At 49.5% G+C, this 23800-nt stretch overlaps 1 protein-coding gene across 1 annotated transcript in view; it reads left to right on the top strand.

Moving 5' to 3' along the window:
• The first annotated feature begins 794 nt into the window (after window positions 1-794).
• The window catches only part of LOC147748276 (transmembrane protein 198-like), a 96032-nt gene continuing 73026 nt past the window's right edge, over window positions 795-23800 (top strand). The window contains exon 1 of the mRNA XM_086959689.1: window positions 795-1283. The gene's annotated coding sequence lies outside the window, so the exon portion shown is untranslated. The remainder of the gene's footprint in view (window positions 1284-23800) is intronic.

The following is a 23800-nucleotide window of genomic DNA, read 5'->3' as shown; positions in this document are numbered from 1 at the left end:
TACAGATTTAGTAGGCTTACAACGTTTAGTGGTTAGTATTGAGGTTTTTGTAGCATTTCCTGAATTTGATTCGTAAAAATAACGAAGAAATCCCATCTTGCCCCAAGATGTAAAGGTGGCTTTACATAAAGAGGCTCTGAAATATACAGGTAGACACTAAAGCTGTGGAAAGAGATTAATAGTGAAATTGATTAGACAAGAACATGCGTTTAGCAGGTCACAGCAACTCCAAAGTGAACTTGTTCCACCCTAAAATATATCGCCTTCGACACGCAGCCAAGAATTCCCTCCGAATTAAACAGATGGAAAAAACTCAGCAGGGCCCTGGCGCGAGCCCAGTCCCGCCAACAGGAACCTAAGCCTAGATCGTGTGCTTTGGTGCTAACTTCTGAGGTCAGGGGTCAGCCTCCTGCTGCTTCTGAGGAAAGGGGCGTCTCTAGTAGCCGTGGGACTTTGTGGCAGCCCACACAGCCAGCCTGGGCAGCCTCAGTATAAAATTACCTCTTTTGCTCCAGACAATAAAGTAATTATCCCCCTCTGGAAGCTACCAAGTCTTCACAAAGTCTAAGGGGTGCACTTCTTCCGACAATCTTTATTTACCACTGAAAAACGACGACTAAGAGCTGCCTGCAGTCTGTGAGATACGCTAGAGGAAGCTGTCGTTGGAACGAAATGTTGCGGCGAGAAACGCCCCTGAAGCCATTGTGAACCCCCCCTGGCTTGCTGCGCATCCCCCCTCCGTACGCAATGGTACGGTCCGAGGGTGGCAGGGCTGCTGATGTCATTCTTCAGCTGTTGGAAGAAGAGGAGATCTCCCTGGGACAGTTTGAATTCAGAAGAAGAAAGAGGTGCTCGGTGCCGGGGGTTCCCTGGGGCTGATCGACCGACTCCTCGCTATAGGGTGCAGACTTTTGGAGGTCAAGAGGCGGCCGCTCGATCTGAAAGCGCCTTTCTGGGACTGGATCTCAGTATAGCGCCGAGACTGCATAGGGAGCACCCAGCCATGCAGAGGAGCTACTCTGTCTTTTCTTCGGGTTTCCTGATCTGAATCCTCATCACTCAACCGATTTTCTATATATTTTTTTTGTTATCACATTTAACTGTATAACCCAGACATTATCAACGCAAACAATTACACATTGTCTAATTTTTAAGCACGGCTCCGGGAACTTTCACCCCTTTAGACGTGGTGGCGGCGAGGCTCGCCCGGAGAGGGAGGGCTCGAGCTGTGGTGAGAGCAGCCGATGACCCCCTCTGGACGGCGAGGGACGTAGGAGGCTGCGGTAAGTACTTTAAACTTTTGTCCAACTTCTGAACCCCAAGCTTCATGTGAGGGGCTCCATGCGTGGGGAGGGAAGGGGTAACTGGTTCTTTATTTTTTGGGAGTGGGCAAGGGTTCAAGGTGAGTTCGAACAAGGAAGGGGGAGAGGGGAGCTCTCAAAAACAACTACACCTATTGGGAGCTGCCACAATGCATTAAGTAACAATAACTCTTCTGAACTAGCTCACCATCACCAGTGCGGAGCGTCTATGCGCTATTCTTGTCCTGCAGACTCCACACGGCTATCATTGGACTCAGAAAGTTAAGTCCGTCGTACTGGGAGGAGTGTGTGTCCCGTGAGAGCTTAAGCCTCTAAGCTGTGTTAAGTCGCTGCAATGTTTCGTGTAACTTTTCTACGTACCTCAGACAGTTTTCACTGCTGTGACGTATGCTCTGCCAGTTTGTTGTGACGAAGGTGCTTGCATGTTGCTGGCTGTGCCGTGCCCCTTTCTATGTGGTGAAGTCTGCACTGATGCCGTTGACCATGCTTTGTAGACGCCTCAGCGCCTAGTGAGGGGGCGAGTAGTGCTATATAAATGGAACGAGGAAACTTGCATTGAAGCTTGCCATGCTGTATCCCATGTGTCCGAGTAGGAAGATTTCACTGCTGCTGGCCTTGCTGTACATGGTGTGCTCGAACTGCTACTCTGTGCATTTTCTGCATAAGGACGTCATGCACTGCTGCTCGCTGTACTTCTGCAGCTATGTATACGACGGGAGCGTGTTCTGCTTCTGGCTGTGCGTCTGCAGTGCTCTATATGATTGAAGCTTGCACTGCTGCTGGCTGTGCTTGAGCTGTTCTGTGCACGAGAGAAGCGTGCACTGCTGCTTGCTGTGCTTTAGCTGTTCTGAACACGAGAGAAGCGTGCACTGCTGCTGGCTGTGCTTTAGCTGTTCTGAACACGAGAGAAGCGTGCACTGCTGCTGGCTGTGCTTGAGCTGTTCTGTGCACGAGAGAAGCGTGCACTGCTGCTTGCTGTGCTTTAGCTGTTCTGAACACGAGAGAAGCGTGCACTGCTGCTTGCTGTGCTTTAGCTGTTCTGAACACGAGAGAAGCGTGCACTGCTGCTGGCTGTGCTTTAGCTGCTCTGTGCATGAGAGAAACGTGCACTGCTGCTGGCTGTGCTTTAGCTGTTCTGTGTGTGAGAGAAGCGTGCACTGCTGCTGGCTTTGCTTCTGCATGTCTGTATGTGATGGGAGTTTGTTCTGCTGCTGGTTATGCTGCTGCTGTTCTCGGTCATAGAAGCTTGCACTGCTGCTGGCTGTGCTTTAGCTGTTCTGTGTGTGAGAGAAGCTTTCACCGCTGCTCGCTGTTCTCTGCAGTTCTGTATGTGATGTAAAATTGTTCTACTGCTGGCTGTGCTTTAGCTGTTCTGTGCATGACAGAAGCGTGCACTGCTCCTGGCTGTGCTTTAGCTCAGCTGTTCTGTGCATGAGAGAAGCGTTCACTGCTGCTGGCTGTACTTCTGCAGTTCTGCACGTGGTGGGATCTTGAACTGCTGCTAGTAATACTACCACTGCCCTCTGTCATAGAATCATGCACTGCTTTTGGCTATGGTTTAGCATGTCTGTGTGAGAGAGAGGCTTGCATTGCTCCTGGCTGTGCTTCTGCAGTTCTCTGTGATTGAAGCTTGCACTGCTGCTGGCTGGGCTTTAGCTGTTTGGTGTGTGAGAGAAGCCACACTGCTGCTCGCTGTGCTTCTGCAGTTCTGTATGTGATGGGAGCTTGTTCTGCTGTTGGCTGTGCTTCTGCATTTCTCTATGTGATTGAAGCTTGCACTGCTGCTGGCGGTGCTTTAGCAGTTCTGTGTGTGAGAGAAGCGTGCACTGCTGCTGGCTTTGCTTCTGCATGTCTGTATGTGATGGGAGCTTGTTCTGCTATTGGCTCTGCTTCTGCATTTCTCTATGTGATTGAAGCTTGCACTGCTGCTGGCGGTGCTTTAGCAGTCCTATGCGTGAGAAAAGCTTTTACTGCTGCTGGCTGTGGTCTGTAGTTCTGTGTGTGATAGAAGGTTGTTCTTCTGGTTGTGCTTTAACTGTTCTGTATGTGACTGAAGCTTGCACTGCTGTTCTGTGTGCGAGAGAAGCTTGTTCTGTCGCTGGTTATACTACAGCTGGTCTCTGTGGGAGAGAAGCTTCCATTGCTCCTGGCTGTGCTTCTGCAGTCCTGTATGTATTGGAATGTTGTTCTGTATGTAATGGGAGCTTGTACTGCTGCTGGTTATGCTTCGGCTGTTCTCTGTATGACTGAAGCTTGCACTGCTGTTCTGTGTGCGAGAGAAGCTTGTACTGCTGCTGGTTATGCTACAGCTGTTCTCTGTATGACTGAAGCTTGCACTGCTGCTGGCTGTGCTTCTGCAGTTCTGTATGTGATGGAAGGTGGTTCTGCTGGTGGTATTGCTACAGCTCTTCTGTGTGTGATTGAAGCTTGCACTTCTGCTTGCCTGTGCCGTACCTGTTCTAGAGACAGGCAGGATTTTGACGTTGAAAACAAATGTGAAAGTTATATTAGAGATTTGAAGATGGGCATCCCAGCGCACCCTACAGAAGGGCATTATGTACATTTACCATGAAGCTACCATTAGGGGAACATCTTTTTTTTTTTATCAGACCTATCTCACAGATATTAGATAAATATTATCTGAATGCCTTTCACATTTCAAGATATATGCGTGAGATACATTTACCGGCATTGAATTGTAATGGAACCCATTTATAGATTGTTCATACTTACTCTGAACATTGGGCATGAAACAGGATGGATGTTGGACACCCTTATATTATCAAAGAAAGGGGGATGGCAAAAGCTTATTTAATGCTGGAGTAAACAATAAAACATAGAGAAATGCCATTGGCAACAGGCATGAACTCAACAAGAGCAGTGCCAGGCAAAGCTATAGTGATGTTAAATGTCGTATACTTGTAAAGCGCACAGCTGCCCCAGCAAAGGATCGTCCCGGCGCTTTATACCGCTGGAGAACCCATCCTGGCTTTTCCTGTGAGATGGTCCCTCCTGGGCATCTCCAAGGTTAAGACAAGCATCCCCGGCGCTGATGGGGCCGTTAGTAGAGATTAAGCAAGCTATTGCCCAGAGTTGCTGAGTGGGACCCATGGTTGGAGTAGGCACTGGGGCGAGAATTATCGAGTCCGCTGACCATGGCTCAAGACCCTGCCGCGTCGGGAATCGAACCCTGGTCCCGGGCCGACCTCAGCTTCCGAGTCTGCCGCCTCTAACCAGTAAGCCACACCACTCCACTCCACTGATGTATTTAATATGTGCAATGAGGCAACAGGGAAATGCACCACCCAAGTACATAACCCTATAGAGAGACCAATTACTTACAGCATGAATCACAGGGACTTGTTTTTCCAAAACAAATTGTTTTTTATTTGTTTTTTTCTTGAAATGTTCCCTTTTATTTTATTGTTTAAAAAATGGCTTGGATAAAAACTATGTAAACGTGTGCACAACATGTTTCGTACCAGAAGGTTCTTTCTCAAGGCCCATATGATTCACAGTCCTCATGCGTAAGCAGTGAGCTATATTTCAACTCCTGATAGTTGCTTAGCAGGGTGGTCATAATCCAATTGTTTTAGGGTTCCTACGAATTTAGTAGGAATGTGTACTATGTCAACAAAACTTCACAATATAGAGACTGAGTCTACTAATATCATCAATAAAAGTTGGTTTGGGCTAGCTCACAGTACCAATCGATCAATTAATCCGTACTTGGCTACTCACTCGTCAGGGTCTCAAGGCGCTGGGTTTGGGGGAGGGAGTTTGCAGGTCCGACTGAGCGCTGTGGTTCATTCAAACAGCCAGGTCTTGAGATCCTTCCTGAATTGTGTCAGAGATGGGGAGAGCCTGAGGTGGAGGGGCATGGCGTTCCAGGATTTGGTAGCGAGGTAGAAGAAGGATCTTCCTTCGGCTCTGGTCTTGCAGATCCGATGGACGGTGGTGAGGGCCAGTTGAGTGGAGCACAGGTGTCTGGTGGGTATGTGGAATGAGAGACGGTGGTTCAGGTATGCTGGTCCAGTGTTGTGAAGGGCTTTGTAGGCGTGTGTGAGGAGCTTGAAGGTGACTTTTGTTGCCTGGGAGCCAGTGAATTTCTTGTAGGTGTTTGGAGATCTTGCTGCGGCGAGGGATGTTGGGAACCAGTCTGGCTGTGACGTTCTGCACGTTATGAAGTTTCCTGAGGAGTTTCTGGGTGGCGCCTGTGTAGACTGCGTTGCCGTAGTCTAGTCTGCTGCTGATGAGTACGTGGGTGACCATCTTCCTGGCCTCAGTGGGGATCCATCTGAAAGGCTTCCAAAGCAGGCGTAGAGTGTGAAGCATGATTTGGTGACGGCGTTGATCTGGTGGTTCATGGTGAGGGAAGAGTCCAATATGATGCCAAGATTTTGTGTGTGGTCAGTGGGTGGGTCCTAGGTCGGCGGGCTACCAGTAGTCAGTAATCTTCCCAAGCAGAGGTCTTGGGCCCCAGGATGAGGACTTCGGTATTGTCCGAGTTGAACTTGAGGCAGCTCTCTCTCATTAAGGTGGCCACAGGCTTCATCCCATTGTGAAAGTTGCTTCTGGCGATGGTGGGTTCGTTGGCGAGAGAGAGAATCAGCTGGGTGTCATCGGCGTAGGAAACTATATTGAGTCTGTGGCTCCTGACGATGGCTGTAAGCAGGGCCATATAGATGTTGAAAAGCATGGGGCTCAAAAAGGAGCCCTGAGGCACTCTGCAGCTGATCTCTGGTGTAAATGTAAGTGAAGTTTTCACTTGCGGAGAACACAGGGTTGAGCGTGGGTCCTGTTGCGTGGGTCAGAGAGGTGACTAGCTACTTGAAACCAATGTTGGTGAGGTTCTTCAGAAGGGATGCAGTGTTCTGGTCATTGGGTTTGTCCAGATGGAAGTTGAGGTCCCTAAGTAGGATGTAATTGGTGGATGCAACATCCTGGGGTGCGATGGGCCAAGAGATCTGTAGAAGAGAGTCCCACAGAGGGTGGAGTTGCAGTTGGTCTGGAAGTGGAGGTGTTTTATGGTTACCGTAGGGTCGTCCGAGTGGGTGGTCAGGCAGAGGGAGTTCTTGTGGACGATGGCCATGACATCTCCGGGTCGGTCGGTGCGATCTTTGCGGGTGAACTTGTAGCCGTTGGGAATGGCGATGACGATGTCCCGTCCCAAACCGTGGTACGTCCAGGTTTTCTTGAGGAAGGCGATGTTAGAGGAGGCAGAGTCAAGAAGTTCCCAGATTTCTGTGACGTGTCTGTGGAGGGAGCCCATGTTGAGAAGGAGGAGGCTGAGCCAGTCATGTGTGCTGTCAGTCGTCTTGGCAGCGGGCGGAGCTGCAGTCTCCGCATGCTAACTCCTAACCTTTCAGAGCTATAGATGTTGTTGGCAACCTTGACCATGACTGTAGGAGAGTAGGGTCTGCAATCCTATGATCACCCAGATTTTTTGCTTTTGTTTCACTGGTTTACGACTTTCTCTGGCTGTGGGCCTGCTAATCAGACCCACAGCCTGGCTGTTCTCTTTCTAAATTACGATATGTACCCTAGGTGCATTTACCAATTGGTACTGGGCCGCCTTATCAGACCCTGTAACTCAGGGCATAGGTGTACCCAGGGCCGCCAGGGGCTGCAGCATGTATTATGCCACCCCTGGCTGGCCTCCTAAATTTGACACAACTGGCTGCATGACAGCTGGGGCAAAGTCGTGTAATCACCCTTTGCTTTAGGTATAGTAGCTCTATATCTAACCATACAATGGACACCCGAGTTCCTATCAGTCACTCCTATGGCAGGCCTTGACAATCCTGAAGGCAGAGTGCGTGGGCTCGTGTGAACTAGGTTCTGGCCCGAGCCGAGCCCGGTTGCAGCTTGCGGAATCAAGACCCAATGGCTGTTCCATGATAACGCGTACCACATCGGTAACTTCGGTGTCGCGTTATCAAGGCATGTCGAGTAAGGTGTCATACGAATCGGGATGCTGCCCTCTCACCAATACTGGCGACGAGGTTAACATTCCGCCCTTCTAGAGGGACACGACATGTACGTAACTGTGAACCCCGGTTAAAGTTAACTGAAGCCTCAGCTCCACAAAATGGATGCTGCCACCACAGACACGAGTCTGACCTCCTGCTGCTGGGAGTCCTTCCAGCGAGGAGCGCTTGGACAAAGGGTTTCCTGTCAAGGGCGGTGTTCGCACCGTCCCAGACAGGGTTTGTGTATTCTGGGTAGGTAGGGCTTTTGCGAGAAGGTGACTGCGGAGTGGCACCCCGGTGCTCACTACGCATCCGCCGGTCAGAACCAGTTCCAGGGGCGCCAGCCCTGGCCTGGGGAAAGTCCGGCAGGGGAGAGGGGTGTAACTACCCCCCTTCCTGGTCCCACCCTTAGGGCAGGACCTAGTCATGTACCCACCCCTTTCTTTAGGATAAAGGCCGGAGCGGGGACCCTTCCAAATTAGATCATCTTTGAATCAAGAACTACTTTCCATGAAAGGACCTTCAAGACTCTTCTCAAGATTTCTCCCTTGTGACTAAGGAGTAGTCACCCTGCATCAGCGGGCACCATCTAAGAAAACTGCGGTTTGCTGCAAGTCCTTCCTCAAGGATCCGACGGCCCAGCTCGACGAGAACCGGCTTCCCTGGCACCTCTGACCTCTACCCACGTCATCAGCTCAGCTGTGATCTGTGGGTGCGACGAGACCTCGAGGGACCGGCCATCATCAAAACCTGCACGCTTTCTTAAACCAGCACGACCATCGAAGCAATTCTCTGGTGAGTGCTCTGGGGTCCGAGAAGCCCCGACCCTGAGCCGCTCCAGCACCGAAGTGCAGTCTCCCAGCATCTCCACGATCTGCGTGGGGCCCTTCTGCTCGCTGCTCAGCACGTTGTCTGGTCACTAGCCGCTGGCTTGTGCCCTTCTTTGAAGACATCCGACAACCAACACTGCTGGTCTGGTTGCTCCAGACCGGCCCTTGCTCCCTTTTCCGAGAGAAGCACCCCGGACCCTCCTGGTCCACTCAAGACGCCATTTTAGGCCCACCCCGTGGCCCTGAAATCTGCCAAGGCTTGTTGCCCCAATCCTGGGCCCAGCGACGCCGACAGCATCATCCTTCGTGGGACAGCTCGCACCTCCATCCTGGTCGCCGACAACGCCTCCTGGTCCGTGAGACTGCAGAGCCTAGCGTCGCCCACTCACCTGGTCGAGGTGACGGCCAACCGGTGCCTTCCTGGTACCCTCTGACTACTGGCTAGTAGTACGAACTTGGTCCCCTCTGCTTTCAGGTATCATCGATCTCTGATCCAGGCTTGGATCTCTACGAACTAATCATCACTGGTCGCCGGCCAGCAACTCCTTTTCCTTCCGGCTCCTGGCTCGTCAGCGAAGACCCCGACGCCTGTAAGACTTGTGCAGCCGCAGCCCTCGTGGCTAGGTAACTTCGGCATTTCGGTGCCTGCATAGCCTCCTTACTCTAGGGTCCCGAGTCCCTCGCTTCCGACTTGCCTTATCGGGTCCGCCCGAGACCACTAAACTTTCCGTGCCCTCGGACACTTGTTTAATTGTGCACTTGAAGTATTTTCCTAAGAGATTTGGTTTGTGCTTAGTACCCTGTCCTCATAAAGAGTACAGGGCTGTTGTGAATCTTAATAAATATCCTGTTTATTTTCATAACACTTGTGTGGTGTCCTTTCACTGGGTGTTCAAGGGGTACATGTGTGGTAAACAGCTGGCTTAACACGCCCTCTCGAGTCTTTAGCCTTAGACTGCTCGTATCCACGCTACTAGGATAGCTGGTCTATAGGTTGACTTACAACCAATCATCATAAGGGTCGTTTGGAACGATACATAGCGGTCGCTAGAATAGCGAACGCTGCATATCGGGCCAACTTCTCACAATGACCACTCCGATTCCCAGGGAATTTGTGGAAACAGATGTAACCCTTTCGTTAGTCACTTTTGCATTGCATGCCAAAAGTGTCACAATGTAAAAATATGAGAATACATTTTCAAAAATGTATTGGAAAGGTTTAATTCTTGTAAAGAAAACATGAGCTGGAATTATTTAGCAGATGAAAATCAATATTATAAGCAATATTAGAATGGTGAAAAACACAAACAATTCAATTGTGTTAATTGTTCCTAATGTTACTCATTTCTAACACGAATACTGCAACACTAGTGAGAACAGATCGGGAGTACCCTTCTGCCAGACCTGTTGGATTGATCTAACCCAATACCTTGGTATAATGTGTCAGGAAGCCTGGCTCAGTGCATTAGTGTACATTCATTCCTCGGAATTGCTATCATCTGAGACATCAAGCTCCTTTCTCCTGGTAGGTGCACTCCCCCTCCGCATACAGCGCCAAGATACTCCTTGGAGTAAACGTTGCGCTACATAAAAGCTCTTTCATTAACTAATGCACCTGTCGTAGTGAGCAGCCCTGCACACTTCTTTTGCACGGCTATCTTCCATCTCAGGATGATGGTTGGGGCCTGTAGTGCTGTATCTCAGTCACGGTAGTTTCCATGATAACCTCGGTGGGAAGTGCATATCACCAAATTCACAATGGACGCTATTTAAATAATAAAACACCATCCTTATCGTACTGTGCCAGAGGTGCAGACCGTGTCTTTAGTTAGTCTGCAAAGAACGAGTTGTCTCCTACGAGCACAAAAATGTAACAAGGGCATCATGTTCTAATATGTGTGCCTGGAACTAATTGTGCAGACTACAGGGCAACACTATCTACCAGGAATAACTCTCTGCATGGCCATTCTTCCTATTAGGGAAAAACATGTGCAAACCACCATTACAAAAATGTGCCAAGTTAAAAAGAATAGCTAAGATGGAGGCTAAATGTAAGCTCTACAACACTCAGCCTGTTCCAGGACAAGAGTGATAAACAGGATGTTCAGATTCCATCACCTGCCTTCATTTATTGTAGAGTAGGGGGCTGTCCTAGTAAGTCTAAATGGGCCACATCCCTGACTAGCTCAGTGGTTTCCATTTGCATTTAATATATTTACATTTACCCAGTGTGAATTTCCTGAACATCATCCATGTATCTGGCCATCTTGGCCCTCTGTTGGACACCCATGCTGCAGCTGGAGCACTGTCCCAGCTTCCTGTGCTACAAAGAGCCTGTAGACTTTGCAGTTTAAAGTTTGACATTATTTTGACCCTTTACTAATTTGCTTTGTATTGTTATGGCACGGTTAATTCTAAAACATATTTTTATTAGTTCTGATGTGAGGAGCAGGTGTGTGTGTGTGTGTGTGTGTGTGTGTGTGTGTGTGTGTGTTGTTTTAAATACATTCGATTCGATGTTTTTGAATTCCTTTTCTCGTTTTAGGTTTATAAACCTTTCATCGTCTTGTTTGGAAACATCGCAATAGCAGTGCGAAGCAAGATTTGTAACGAAGCATATGTCCGGCTGTTACCATACTTGAATGTAATACTACTGTGTATGAGGGACGCTTGTTCTGCTGCGGTCTGTGCTGGACTGGTCAGTGCACGAGAAGCTTGCATTGCTGCGGACTGTACATGCGAGTGGTTTGCACTGCTGTGTGCCGTCTGTACATCTTTTCGCTGTGAGGGGTGCTTACACCAATGCTGCTGCGCCTGTTTGTGGGTGAGGTGAGGCTTACATGGCTTTGCTTGTATGTTATCTGCTCTGTGGGGGAGGGAAGCCTGAGCTACGTCACTATCTGTACTCTGACTCTTCAGTGTGAGAAATGTGCGCTCACACTGCTGCGCCTCTGTGTATGAGGGTTGTTCACCGCTGGTGCCTGTGATGTATGTACCCTTTCTATGTATGAAAGACGTTAGAACGGTGGCTGTGCGTGCTGTAACCCATGTGCTGTAACGGTCCAATAGCATCTGCCATGGCAGCGAGGGGGGGGGGGCTCAGAATGTCTGCTGTGCGGCTAACCCCTGGGGGTACCAACTGCCGAGGTTCAGCCCCCGTCACAAGAAGCCCAGTACCAGTGCCACGGTCGGGGCCTTCCTTCTGCTATAACGCGCTCTCCATTCCTGATTCTCTCCTCACAACCTTTTAAGCAGACATGTCCAGCTTGCTTCCATCCCTAGCCAGGATCCAGATTCTCATGTTGGATTTGGCGCTTTGGATTCATATGTAAACACGAGAATATCCCAGCGTCTTCGTTAATTGGAGCAGAACAAATGAGAATGCATAATTTAAAATAGGGCTTTGGCTTTGAAGGGCTGTGATTTAAATAGACCAATCGGAGGCCAGATGGCCCACGCGGGTGGTTTAATTTTGAACAATGCATTCTACTGGTTACCACGGACGCCGGACGAAGCAGACGAAGAGTAATTCTAGATTAGAACACCACCAATAATAACGTTTTTATACAGCGCTTAAAAAAACTCTTCTTTCGTTTCTAAGCACTTAACACTGCAAATCAATTGGGCTGCTATAATCCAGTAGTTCCCAATGTACTGACCTCGGTAGGGTAGAACGTCGAATCGCCTTAATTTGAACTTGTACTCTTCAGAGAACAATAAATGTCACCTTCTAGTTTACAGCTCACTGGGCCACCAAATGCTCTGTAACCTCATGATTGGCCTAGGGGATTATTAATTGTTAAACTACAGTATTAATAGCAATTTTTGACTAGGGTAAAAAAGGGTGGTTTGCCTGCCCCCTCTGCCTTAGACTCCAGCGTATTTTCTATGTTCTGTGGAAAACGGAGTACTAATGCCAGCTTTATATGCTCCCATTTGGGAGGGGGGGGGGGCGCTCTCCTGCCAGGAGGTCAACTGAAAAAACAGATCTTTGTATAATGACCACCATGCCTATGAAGGACCACCCAGCACATTGGCCCATAGAGCTTGCCACCTCCCATGACCTTTGGCAGCCGGAAGTAGCGTGGCGAGGGCACAGGAAGGGCTGGGACTGGGTTACATGACGGGTGGGATCAAGCTGGCATGGCCCCGCCTCGTGCCTGGTCTTCGTAACGCCCAGCACGGGTATGAAGAGTGCCGTGGCAGAGCCCCGCGGCCGCACCATGCTCCTGGGGAGTCTGTCCGGTTCAAGAGGCTGCGTTCCTGCCGGGCTACAAGCACCTGCCATTGAGGTCGGCCTGGAAGGTGAACCGCGCCGTTACCGTCGTGCGTCACGCGGTATGCGTCCATCCTCACCAGGTCACGGGGAGGTGTAGGTCACTGGCTCCGACACCACTTACTGTTAGGGAGAATGTTGGTACGCTTCAGGAGCAACCTGGGGGGTGGGGGAAGGATTGAATTCAGAGGGGTAATGCGTTTCGGTGGGCAGGATATTGGGCATTTAAGAGGATTTGTGAGGAGGCAGTCGCCCATGGCAAGGGCCACTGGCGGCCTGGAAAGGGAAGTTATGCAGAGTAATTCAGCATATTGTGATAGTGTTGCTCAACTATTTTGTCTCTTGTTTACACTGTCTGGCCGAAGGTTTAATCTCATTTGTGCTGGCTAGTTCAACATCGAACTATCGCAATAAACAACTGAATGGCGACTAGTCAAATATTGCAATGGGCCTTCCGTTTGCGCAGCAGCATGTGTTGCTGCTTTTAGTAACTTTTGATGTGTTTGAGCTGGAAATAACATTTTACGTTGCAAATTCAATTAAGAGAGAAAAATAAACTACGTGCAGGCTTTACCTTAGACACAATAAAGGATATGGTAGTGAAAACCGCAGTGCTTAAATTGTATAAAAAAAATAAAGAAAATAAGTGACAGGGCCCTGTTAGGAGGCCACTGCAGCTTGCTCCACCCATTGCCCCTGCCAGCGCCGCCAATGACTAAACCAACACAACCGCTAACCATCACGCAATACAAGTACATCTATTCAGACTATTCCGGGCTCCCAACACTAGAAGAGTGGCATGGGCTGCAGGTATTAGTCTTTTTTTAAATGTTTAATGAATTAATAAAACACTGTTGTTGAGCTAAGCTCTAATTTAGATAAACAGCGCCACCATGTGGCAGACTGTCATAAGTGCTTGTATTGACAATTAAGTTTCGGTGCCGGAAACCACTGGCTCAAATTATGCACTGCTGGAAGGATGTAAATTGAGATTTCTGAGCGGTTGATAGCAGGCCATGAGCCCTCACAGTTGGTGTTGTGTTGTCTTCACACTTCTCAAATTAAGATTGGGGGGGGGGGGGTCATCAAAAAGCTGCATTATGTCACACTTCAGCAAACGGAGGCCTCAGCAATGTTCTAAATGAGAGAAAGAGTGGGCATTTGCAGAGAGGGTTGGAGAGCACCAGGACTTCAAAGAGCAAGGTTTAGATACTGCATCCAAATCCAAGATAGCACCCATGTAGCATACTTGGGTGCTTTCAAGAGTTTCACCCACGCACACAAAGCCCTCTACGACCTAGGACCCGAATGCCTCAACACGCGCCTGTCCTTCTACACCCCCACCCGCCAACTACGATCGTCCAACCAAGCCCTCGCCGCAATTCCGCGCATCCATAGATCCACCATGGGGGGTAGATCCTTCTCCTACTTAGCAGCCAAAACCTGTAACTCTCTCCCCACCCACCTCCGACTTACACAGAATCCCCTCTCCTTCAGAAAGCAACTAAAAACTTGGATATTCGATAAGTAAAGTACCCCCCTCCCTCAAGTGCCTTGAGACCCTCTGGGTGAGTAGTGCGCTATACAAATCTCTGAACTTGAACTTGTTTCTAATGTTGATTGGGCTTGTCCCGTTGTTTCTGCAAATGTTTTAATTGGCGTGTTGGTTTCTTCGCGTTTGTATCTTGCTACTTCAGCCCGATATGAAAAGCTGCACCTCCTGCCGCAGGTGAAAGGCCCTGGCACTCCAATCCTATGAGTGCTGGGTCATCCGTTATCAAAGAGGAGCCATGGGCAGACATACGCACACAACCAACCTCTACGCAAAGCTCAAGATGTACGGACCAAAGGGGCGATGTGCTGGCTGGGATACTCGCACTCCATACTCTCCCTGATCAAACACAGAAAAAACACTGTGAATCAAACACACGGTAAAGTGTCTCTGGGGGCACTTCTTACTAGAAGAATTGTAGGTGGGACAATACCACTTCCATTGCTTCCCCATAGCTCTTCAATGTAGAATTGAATCGCTACAGTTGGAATCTGGACAGACCGACTAGCCCACGGTCGGAGAAACTACTGAGCCGAAGGTGGCTAAAACAGAGAGCCTTTGTCTGAGGCCACATCTGCCTGAAACTCACCTGGTTCACGGATACAGCATAGCTTAGGCCAACATTCAGCCTGTAATGAAGTACAGTGGGCTCTAGGCACTTTGTGAGATAATACACTGTGACTGTCCTCCTTGGGCACTAAGATATATGCAGGTACCAACCAGATCCAGCCATACTTTTTAGGTCGAGTCTGGGCAGCGCATGCGTTGCTCTGCGCGGCATGCTGTATTCAGGTATGGACTTGAAGCTCCGCCCATATTTTTCATTGGTTTGTGTCATTGTCCTTTGGAAACTGTGGCTTTATATTGGTCAATAGACTTAGTAGTCCCTCCTTAGTACCGCCTTGTCTCATTTTGTAACCTCCCCATGAGGACACCTCCTGTTACATGTGTTGTTACCCTGTGGCCTTTAATTACAGCCTCTGAGCGCTATTTGCTTAAATGTTTTTTTCCTGCCTGACTCACGCTCTCTCCCATTGCTTTAATTTTATCCATTTTGTCATAGCAAGGCACGCCCATCCAGTGGCAGCCATGCCTTTGGTTTATTTGTGGCGGCGAACGCAACTGCATACATATATATTTTTTGGACTATTTATTAACTTTTTTTTTTTAACTGCCCCATGCCGCACTTTTACTTTATTGGCAGTTGCCCCCTTTCTTCAGACAAGGCTTGTCTATGGAAAGGGGTGCCGCTGACCGACATTCAAGTGAAAGCGCTCAATGGGCGCTTTTGCAAACAAGCATTTGCAATGCAATAGGTGTCGCAATTACGAGAGTTTCGTAAATGGGAGACCTATTGCATTGCAAATGCTTGTTAAAAGTGGTACTCTCCACAAATGTGGGTACCTCGATTTCTGCTCTAGCTTGCCTCAACAGTAGCGTCTCTGACTCGCTATTAAGCCAGCTGTAAGAGCCTGTACTTGTCTACCCTTGTGATTCTTAGAGGGTTACTATGTACCTTGCCCGGACTGCCAATTTGAGGCAGAACCAGTGGTTCACCTCGAGAGCCTTTCTCTGAAGCTCGGTGGTCTTCCGGAGGAGGGACAGGATGCTCCGTCCACTGGGACTCCAGGGACGTGCCACTCCTGGTGCACTCACTGGGGCTCCACCGTCGCATGCAGTGCCTCCTGGGAGGCATGCGTCACCCCTTTCTGTAGTGCGCGACCCGGTATGTTCCAAAACAACAGTAACTCTAGCCTACCTCCACAGCATGTCACATATAGACTAAACTCCATTTCAACCATGCACTCTGATGGACGTCCAGGAACCGGAAGCAAAATGGAGCACTTCACGTCCTCACGGGTGTATGCGGCAATACATAAACAATGCAACCCTCAACTCCCTTTAGGCCTTGCCAGAGGCATTCACAAATTATATTAAATGCTGCTACAACACAACTATTTTTGCACCTGCACCAGGGTAGTCAAGGATATCTTGGGTAATACAAAAAAACCCTGCTTCTTACTGGTGAGTGGTACGGCCGCCATCCTTTCCTTCCTTACCCACTTCTTCAGGGTGCCTCCTGTAACCATCTCCCAACAGCATAATGTTCATCACGCCTGTGCAAGCTGCACGCTGAGATACCAAGGTCGTGCGCCCGAGAGGGCCATTGTCTCCGAGCTACTGAGAAGTGGCCGGTCTCCCTAAGGGGGTGTACCATCTGCCCAGATTTTCCTTTTTTTCAGGCCTTCTTTGTTGTCCTTTGTAGCGCCCGAAGCGTGTTCAAGTTCAGTGTTGCTCACTCGTGCATCCCACTTCTGACACCACTTCATTGTGACCTTGGTCTTCCTCTAGAGTCCCCCAGCGCAAAAAACAAGGGCTAAGAGGACGTAAAACAATGACGGAGGAGTTCAGAAGGTGGTAAAACAAGGAAGAAGTAAGGCGTTCAGAAGTAGTACCATAAACCACAGTCGCCTTGGATTATGAAGTGAGTGGATATTTACACCACATGTAGTACATTATGAAAATGCCTACGCAGGCGTAAGAGGGCTCCAGTTAGCCTTGTTGATCTGAGAGACGATACAAAGATTCCTAGCCCTGGGCAGGGAGCCCACACTCCAGAGTGCTGTGCTTGTGCACAAAGGGCATGACTTGTGCTTTGGCCTGCTTAATTAGGCAGGTTCCCTTAACTACGTTTCGTAGTTTACCTACCTCTACCATGGCCTTCTCGCGTGGGGAGGGTGGGAACGACCGTTGTATGTTTTCATTCTTTTAAAGGCATCTGCAGATATTAAAAGCGCTGGGGAAATACCAGGGCCGCATAAATAGCCAGGGCCTCGGGCCAGATCTTTCCAGAAGTCCCAGAGGAGCGGGCAAGAGCCAATCAGAAGAGCCGGCTCCAGAGCCTGTTGCTGCACCAAGTAGTGCCTGTGTTTGCTTTTCCGCGTACTAGGGCGGCTGGAGGGCGCCCCTCCGAGCTCTCGCGATAACAACCCGCACATTATAATTGATGAATGTGATGCTGGCTTGGGAGCTTTCTGTAAATTGTGTAGTTTGGATGTAAGCCAGTTTTGTGGATTTTCAGTAATGTTGTGTAGTGTTGCGGGGCTGTGATGTTGTCCAGCACCCCGCTTGTACAGTACTGACACCCAAGCACTGCCCTGCCAAAGCACCGCCTCCCTGATCAGCGGCGCCCTCTGCTCCCTGGCAGTGGGCCCTGCCTACAGCTCTTCAGATGCACCTCAATGTGACCTGTGGCAGTGGATGCTGGCCCAGTACCGGAACTCACATGCAGCTCCCCCGCTGCGCCGACCGTGCTTGCCAGCACAGCACTCACTCCTGTACTGTGCGAGCCCGGAGCTCTGACAACGCACTAGAATCCGCGCCCACTGAGCTCCCTGATGTTCCAGTACTGGGACTCACGCACAGCTCTGCCAGTGCACCTCCGTCAAAGGAGTAGGACCCGCACACTGCTGTTTCTTTGCGCCTCTATCTACCTGCACCACCCTTTGCTGGCGAAGTAATGTGGCCCAAACAGCTCCGTTAGTGCCTCTCAGTCCAGCCCAAGCGCCACGACTGCTCCAGTACTGGGACCCACACACTGCTCTGCTGAGATACCCACTCCTGAGCTGTAATGCCTCTGCCATTCCAGGACTCGGACCCGCACGTTGCTTTGCCAATGCTCCTTAATCGTGACCTGTGGCAGCCCTTATGTAAGCGACAGGACCCGAAAACAGCTCTGTTAATGCACCCCACTCTTGTCTGCAACCCTCCGCATTACTGGAGTGATCGGACCCACACAGCTCTGTCAAACCTCATCAGTCGTGCGTGTAATGCTTCGTATTATCGAGGCGCTAGGACCCAAGCATGCACCTCAGTCGCACCACCCTGTGTAAATGGTATTATTTGTGCATTTGATACAGGCAGGGGCTCACTCTTGCCCACGAGCAGATGGTGGGACGGGGGCAGCCCTTCTGCACGCTGTATAATATTACTCCCGCCTCAGAACTGCAGATTTAGCTGCTAGCCACTCGCTTGTAAAAATGAGATTACGGGTCTGCCTGGCTCAACAAATCCTCTGTTTTAACTTAATATAAAAATAAAATGGTTGTTGCTAAATGCGACTCTGCATTCCTGCGTTTCCTGGGGTTTATTAAAACAAAAATATTAACCACTTTTTTTGTGTTTTTTTGTTGAGGTCAGTTAAAAAAAAAGTGGGATTAGCTGCAGGGGCGACATCTATAAATGATTAGGGTTATCCACGGTTCTTGCCTGACATGTGACTGACTCGGTCTCATCCCTTCAGGCCTTTGACTTCGGAGTCGGGCTCACGGCACCTCTGCCCCATTACTATCCGGATTTCTGGCGCACCAGTCAGATTTCGGGTTGCTATGTCCAAGCCGCAGTGCCCTTCAGAAGCAGCGGGGTGTCTCGTAGCCTGCTGTATCCAGGGCTTCCAAGGTGTGCCCTGGCATCTGACTGACTCTGCTGGCCTTTAGGAAGTTCATGCCTACTTGTGACAACTGCTTGTTTCAGAAGTGTATGCTCGACATGTGACGTGCTGTGTCAAAGTGGCATGTCAGACGCACAGGCCTGAGGTGTGACTCGCTTTAACCCAGCCCCCCTGCTACTCGAGAACTGAAGCTATGGTCCGGCATGGGGAATCGCTACCCAAGCTGTAGCGGCATTCCAGAAGCGCCATAGTGACCCGTGATAGGCGCTATCCAAGTTCGAAGCACTAGGCCGAATGTGACTGGCGCGATCTGAGGCCAGCCGGACACAAGAGTGTCTGTCCAGTCCCTCCATTCGAAGTAGAGGCCTGGTGTGGGACTGGCTCTGCACAGGCCCCATGTCCGGCTTTCTACTGACTGCTCTCGCCTCGGTGCCCACTCTGATCAGCGATCACACTCGGCAACTCTGGGCATTAGCTTGCCTCATCTTCACTAACGGCCCCACCAGACCGCCGGGGATGCCTGGTCTCACCCTGGAGATACCCATTAAGGGACCATCTCTCAGGGAAGCCAGGAAGGGTTTCGCAGCGGTCGAAGCGCCTTGGGACCCTCTGGGTAAGTAGTGCGCTATATAAATGCCTATACATTTACATACATTACATTTACATTTACAATCTGCGGAGGCAGCAGCCTGGTGTTTGACTGAGTGCCCCCAACCGCCCTGATCTCGCACTGGACAGTCTGACGTGCCTCGCAGCCCCCACAGCTACCGGGCCTGCAAAGAGAGCCTTACGGAAATGTGGCCGTCGGCCCCAGCCCTACCGCACCTATGGAGAGAAGCAGGACACGTTCCCTAGTCCCCACGTCCCCGCAGAGACCTCAGACAGACGTGTGACGGATTCCCCGGCCCAGACCCCCTCCCCAATAGAGAGAAGCCGCGCACGTGACGGCACTGTGGCTTGTTGGGCATTCTCCCCGCGTGCCTCCTGCACGCCATGACACCGGCTGTGTGGCGGCCATTGTCTGCAGGGGTGACGGCACGCAGAGGGGTCGCCACGCACAAGAGTGGTATTCACCACGCGGGTCAGGCGGGGGCAAAGCGGGGCCCTCACCCACCCCAAGCAAACAAGGGCAGCTTTCATCACGGCTTTCAGAGGCTGGCGAGGGCACAGGGGCAGCCAGGACTATGGCTGGTGGTGTCCGAGCGCAGCAAGGGCCACTTTCAGAAAACACCCTCAAAGCGGAGCTTAAAACGGTGCCAGATTGATGTTCTGAAATTCGATATTATATATATATATATATATATATATATATATATATACACACACACACACACACACACACACAGACGCAAGTCCCCACAAACTTGTTCGAAGCACCAAAGCTCAGAAAAAGAAAGCCAACATAAAGAGTACGTTTAGGGTCAAGGCTTGAGGCCTTCTCTAGGTGATTCTTTGCTGCAATATGCACATCTAAAGCAATCAATCTAAGGTAATGCCCCATATACTCTTCGAAGTGCCCGATTAAAGATACTGGCGCATGGTGCACCTCAACAGCATCGGATAAAAAGATATGGCCTGGTTGCATACCCCGAAAGCATCGGACCAAAGATAATGGTGTGTTGTGGCTTTTGGCAGGAAAAGTCATGGCACAACACGCAACTTGACAGCATTTTATCGAGGTTAATGGGCATGGTGTCAGAGATTGTAAAGATGGTGTGCCCCTGGAGTGCATGTGAGTGAAGATCATGCCTACTGACAGCTTCCTGAAATGATAATGACTCACTGGAGCCCAAACAACTGCTTCGGCTCTAGTTTGTGGTGCAGTGCCCAGACACTGCGGGTGACTGGTCTATTCAGTCTAATCAATGAAAGGGGGGGAAAAGTAGTCCCACTTGGCGGGTTAAATGGACTTTATCTCTGAACCTCTGCAGAAGGAAGGTGGATCATCACTAATGTATAAGCCATGGCATGATGGTGACGGGAGGTGCCTACCTACACTTAATATACGTGCACATTGCACTTTTGTAATGGTGTGCCACAAGGATATATCTCTCTAAACGCAGCAGTGCTGAGATGGAGGGTGCGAGTAAGAGCCTTGGAGCATGTACTTTCCGTGCTGATTCTGGCAGAAGATGGCAAAGTACTTGTAATGTTTTCCATTCACCCCCCTCCCCCCACCTTTCTGGCTCGTGTGCTATTTCTACACACTCAGCACATAGCACTGCTCCAAGACACCCCAAGAGGACATAGAGGGAGATCAGCAGAGATACACCCTACAGTAAGCAGACAGGGCGGGGGGTGGGGGGGCAGCAAAGGAATGGCCGCCCCCCTCCCAGATGTCTGGAGAAGCAATATTGAGGGAGACCCTGGTACACAAGAGCGCTGTCCACCGTCATAGGATGGACTCTGTCCAGAAAGCATTACTCATAGCCAGCATTTTCCTCTATTTCAGCACATTTGGATGCACAAGAAGTTCCAGTGGACAAAACCATGTGGAAAATATCCGCTGCACAATTCAACTAAAGTCTGGGCTCCCAAACAGCCCCATTAGTGAAGGATTTCAGCCCAGAATCAAAGCAACATGCGTATGGTTTAGTAGCTATTTAACATCTCCAGGGATCTTTGTGTTTCTTGTATTTTTTTTTTTACAGATATTGTTGTATTGTCAATACCACAGTTTTTTGTTATTGTGGTGAAACAAGCACCGAGGACGATGGTGCGTACCAATAAGTCAGTCTTTGACGTCATTAAAGAAGTATACAAAAGTGCGTCCGAGGTCAGGAGATGCTGCTGTGATATCTGTGAAGCGCTCTTATACCTTCGGGTCTAGTTTGGGCTATATAAAACTCAATGAATAAATAAGGGTAGAAAAAGATCACCAGGCGCAAAAACAGAGGGTGGAGACGTTTGGCAAGTGAGCTTCCATGATGCCAAAACAAGAACCAACGGTGGACACAAAACTAAAGATATGTTAAGGGAAAACCATCTTGCCCAGCATTTAATACACAGTTAGTATCCATTCCATTAAACATTGTACACGCTGCCCAAATACTTATTTACATATCAAAATCCACTTAACATTTGATAGTAGGTTTGTGAGGTACACAATACAGGGTATCATGGTATAGTTAGACCTCAAAACCAGTGCCTAGTGTAAAATATCGCCCCCCCCAAACTGAGGGGCGGGTCCTGCTCATTAGCGAACCCCTACATCATACTAGAAATGCCCCCATCCTGCGAGAGATTATCCTTGACAATTGGACCCCATCTTTGTCCCCTGGCACATGCACCATCTTCCTACATCCTGTGGGCCACCAGTGGAGTACATTATGTATGTCCTACACAGCCGCATCAGTACCCAAGCCTCGTGGCACCAAGAGCCCTCTGAGGCCCACACCTAGAGTACGAAGCCAAGTATGCAATGTGTTTACGGTATGAGAGTGGCGCCCACCTGCCTGTGTCCAAATCATGAGCCCACTCTGCCACTGGCCGATGAACTCCTACCACCATTCGACGCCCTCAAAAGGAGACAATACTGCAATGCAAGCAATCCCAAGGCGGTGATGAAAACTTTGTTGCATAAAGGAAACAAATCCACCCCATCCTTATGGAAGAACCCAACCCAGCTTAAAATTCCTTAAGGAATACAATGTTGAGGAGCTTAGACAAGAACCTGTTGAGATGCTTTACTGAATGATCCAGTCCTTTCGGGTATCCCCCACACCTCTAAATAGTCCTGGGACCATTCAGGACGAGGCTACCTTGCCTTTGAGATCCTTAGTGCAAGCCAAGAAATGCCTCCCATTGTCCGTTCGACAGATCCTGCGTCAAAGTCAGCTCGATCGCTGCCCTCGGTGTGAAGGATTACCAACTCCGGCAGCATATGCCAGCTTCTCCATGACGCGCCTCAGCTTCCCACTCAAGACTTCCAACGCCAAACTATTTAATGCTTAAGCCACCACTTATTGCTTTGTGTCGAAGATCACCGGCACAAGAGAAACTACTAGCCCACTGCACAAATCAGTGTCCAAGACCCAGACACACACTGGTACCAACACACAAAAATTAGGGAAGGAAAGAAGAGAATATGAAATAAAATGGCAGAACACACCCTCAACATAGATCTCCTTGATATTGGATCCAGGGGCATGTCGCACTTGTATCAGTGCAATCTCCGACTACCAATACCCTTGACCGGGCTAATACCAAACCCCCACAGCTAGTTGCCCATATGGCCGCTCCTATCCGTAGTTAATGTGAACTAAAATGCGTGGCATCAATACCTGCCAAAGATGGGTCTCTCGGCAATACCCTGACTAATTGGAACCATGAGAGTGGGCCCATCCTCCCAGTGCACAAGTAAAGTAAGAACCAGCCAGTCCGGGCGGGCCCAAGTGAAGTCTTTCAGAACAAAGGCCTGGCAGCACCCGTGATCCTGCACGATTTCTAGCACTATGCGTTGTCTTTTCCCCATCTGATCGTCTTCGAGAAAGAGAGAGTAACCATAGCAAACATCAATGACTAGCAAACAATCGTGAGGTGGATACCTCCGCTTAAGTTGGTCTTGGACTTTGTGACCGATTCAAGTCCCCATTAAAGGCCAAATTTATTTTGCCTTCAATAAAACAGTCTCATAATGAGATGAGCATTTAGAAGGAAGGCAAGTAAGGACTATTAAGCTTGTCCAAGTAAACTGGAGTACGGTTGTCTGAGTTTGTATCCTCTAACCTTTAACGCCTTCAAGATGTGGAAAGTGCCTGAAAGATCATGGGCTACTGAGACCTTAGCAAAACGAGCCATAGCGGTTATACGCTTGAAGACATATGCTGCAGACTTTCTGTTACCCTTTAACCACTGAAGAAGAAAAAAAAATCAACCCAGGACCATTAGGTGAAAATCTCAGTCCTGTCCCTCCCTCCAAAGGCCACTTTCCTGTGCTCTCCTGGTCCTAGGGGCTAAGCTTTGAGAGAGGTGGTCTAGTAGAATTGAACACTAAGCTTCCAGAAATAGTGACGCTTCTGTTACAGCTTCCCAGTGGAAACTTCTGAAATCCTTTATCTTACAACTTGACAAAGCAAGCACAACATCAGTGAGTGCATCTCGCACATTGGTGGCTCTCAACAATATGTTGTTTTTCAAGCAAACGAAGAACAGCTGCTTCAGTGACCTAAGATCCACCTTACACCTGGCTCTCGGTTGGTTAACTTATCCCACCACGGACATAGAATCAGACGAGCATACACTGACCAGTCACAAAAGCGACCAAGCCTGATCTTCAAAGCCACTAGGATTGGAAGAACAGTTACATTTTTAATCAAATCGGACTCAAACACTTGTCTGGACCACTTTGACATCACTACTGGGTTCCCAGAAGTAGTCCAAACCAAGCACGCTCCAC

Source organism: Lissotriton vulgaris, chromosome 1_1 (assembly GCF_964263255.1).
Source record: "Lissotriton vulgaris chromosome 1_1, aLisVul1.2, whole genome shotgun sequence".
Classification (NCBI taxonomy): domain Eukaryota; kingdom Metazoa; phylum Chordata; class Amphibia; order Caudata; family Salamandridae; genus Lissotriton; species Lissotriton vulgaris.
Note: the sequence above shows the minus strand (reverse complement) of the source record. Positions and strands in the feature narration are given on the sequence as shown.